The sequence below is a fragment of the Sinocyclocheilus rhinocerous genome, unplaced genomic scaffold (genome assembly GCF_001515625.1).
Source record: "Sinocyclocheilus rhinocerous isolate Xijiao unplaced genomic scaffold, SAMN03320098_v1.1 scaffold2515, whole genome shotgun sequence".
Classification (NCBI taxonomy): Eukaryota; Metazoa; Chordata; class Actinopteri; order Cypriniformes; family Cyprinidae; genus Sinocyclocheilus; species Sinocyclocheilus rhinocerous.
In genome coordinates this window covers 253,306-256,308 of record NW_015637115.1, presented here as the reverse complement: position 1 = coordinate 256,308, position 3,003 = coordinate 253,306, and positions in this window count along the sequence as shown.

Below are 3,003 nucleotides of genomic sequence, written 5' to 3'. Positions count from 1 at the left end.
ATCATGTAGCTAATGATATGTGGGGTTATAAACTCTGTGTTGTGGTTGTACCAAGGAGGTAATAATACACTGTAAAAATTATTTTTAGAGGATGTAAATAAAACAGAGATTATTGGAGTGTAATTAACAAGAAAATACAGTTTCAGTTTTTCTGTTTCAAAATTTAATATTTAATTCAATCCGTTATCATTTCTTTGTAATTATTTGTGAAATTTACCAGTAACAGTCGCCTGGTGGAAAACAAAGACTTAAGATGAAAATTACATGAAATTAGCATTATATCCAGTAGATGGCAGCCCATTAGCTCAGTTGCCATTTCCACTCCCTAGGTTTTTCACGTCTTGATTTTGGATTTATTATAAAATGACTATGAAGTATATAGCAAGTGCAGGAAGTCACAACGTCTCATGTCATTTAAAAGTAAATAAATAAATAAGCCCAGACACCAACAGCCTAGTAAGCTTAATTATTTAAATTGTTAACTACAAATTAAGTTAATTAGTTTGGTATAATTAAATAATGCATTCAATATTTTGACTTTTTTGTATTTAGTTTAAAAACGAATTTTTTTTAAAACATTGCCTAAAAAGGTCACATCAAAAGGAGAGATTTAAGTTATCTTTACCTATAGCTGCTCAAGGCAACACAGACTTGTTGCTGTCGTTTTGTGATTTTTTTTAATGTCATTACATTGATTGGAGCATAAGAAGAAATATATATATATATATATATATATTATTAGATGTCCGTAGGCCAGGACTAAGTTATTTAAAAAAATAATAAATAAATAAATAGACATGAAAAGGCATGTATAGGCAAAAACAATTATTTATTTATTTTATTCACCAGTTTTTGTTTTTATTTTTATCAGTTTTTCTATCCCTAAGAGTGCTAAATTTGACCATTATGTCAATATCAGTCATATTTAAAGACAAAGAACAGAGTGTTTATGATCAAACCTCCAAACATTTGATATCTGTAAAAAGCCCTGAATGTGCTCTGAACAGGACATCCAGACACAAAACTACAGCATGTAGGATCTCAGAGAAATTCACTCAAATATAATGTCCTCTACAGAGGACAAAAGTCTATTCCTGGGTCGCAGGAGGTTTTGTCTGATGGACTCTAATCAAACACACTTAAACACACTAATCGATGTCTTCAGGATTACTAAGGCTACAGGCAGGTGAGGGGTTTTTTCAGGGTTGGAGCTAAACTCTGCAGGACAGCGGCTCTCTAGGACCAAACTTGCATAAAACTTTTCTTCAAACTGTGAATGGATTATGTAGAGAAACCAAGCAAAGGGCGTTCCTCTTATAGCGCAACTGACCGAGCTTATTCAATAACTAACCTCACAATCAATCTCTTACTTGCCTCGTGTATGCTTTCTTTGTCTTTTGTTATAATGGGAAGATCTGCGAGTGTGTAGAACTACGTAAACTTGCGAAAACAAAAATGAGCTCAGAGTGGATTCAGGCTAACCTACAGTAAACGCCTCTGATTGGCCACTGCTTTCAACAGAGATGCCTGTACAATTTTAAACAAGTTTGCATCCCTGCAGTAATTTATGAGTGAAAATTGTTTCAAAAGTAAATTCTACCATTAGTTTTTCAGCGTACCTGAAGAAAGCTATTTGTTAGCATTACCATTCATCTCAATGCTGTGATTAGCTGATACCCCTGCTAGTCTAGGGAAAAAGTATATATCAATATATGCATGTAATATGAGATATTATATGAAAATGTTATTAGTTTATTAGTTAATAGTTACATTCATTATTATAGGCCTACTTATTTTTTCATTACATTTTGCCCAACGAACACATTAATATGCAAATTATAGACAATGAGATACATTGATTATAATGGGACACCATTTTTGGCCATACACATATATTGTATAAAGGAAAATAGTACCAAAGCATTCTCTAATATCTTTGATACCATTTTTCCCCCTGTGGTTCTCAGGAGGCTATATATTGGAACTCTTGACCTCCTGACAGAGAAATAAAGCTTTGTGGGTGAACCTGGACTTCCAGTTTTGTGAGCCAAATCATAAAAATCAGACGATTTGTTAGTGAACTTCTTTTATGAATGTTTATGCATTGTACTATATACAAGGAATGGGACAATACATTTTTGTATGTTTTTTGTTTTTTAATTGTTGTGGGTCCAATATCTTATTGTTATAATACATAATTATAATTATATATAATATAATAAATAACTATGATGTTTGTGGGTCTGGTTTTAACACAATTCACCAAAAATCACGATATAATAGTAAAATAACCACTGCATAGCAAACTGATCAAAAAGTATTATAGCTTTACAAAATTATGGCTTTACAAAAACACATTACAAATATAAATACAAGAAAATAAATATAAGAACATATAATGAATAAAATGTATCTTACAACATTTTCTAATTTTCTTTAATATTTTAATTTTCTCAAACTGAATATACTACAGTAATCAAATATTTATTTGTTTATTTTTACTTTTTATATGTTATTTTATGTTTGTGTTTATGGAAATGGATATTTGCTATCCTGAGTTGTGTTTATAATTTTCCCTATTGCCAGGGACAACTTCACTTGGAGTTGGAGACATGACACCAAAAACTGGAACTCTCCCCAGAAAATGGGGATATCTTGTCACCAGTGTACTAAATATAGGCTAGTTGCGTATAATTTTCCAACAAGTTCTATACCAAAGAAGTTAACGGTCAGCATTACTATCTATACCAGCACATATGTTTATGGCCTCCTCCTGTCCCGATCACAGAAGACCTGGGCTGAGTCTGAAAGCTTAGGCTGACTTGTTGCCTCGCTGCCTTATCAGCAGTGTTGGGAAGGTTACTTTGGAAATGTAATAGGTTACAGATTACAAGTTACCCTACTTAAAATGTAATAAGTAGTGTAACTTTTCAATTACTTTATTAAAGTAATGTAACTGATTACATTTGATTACTTTTTGATTACTTTTCTAAATTTCTAATG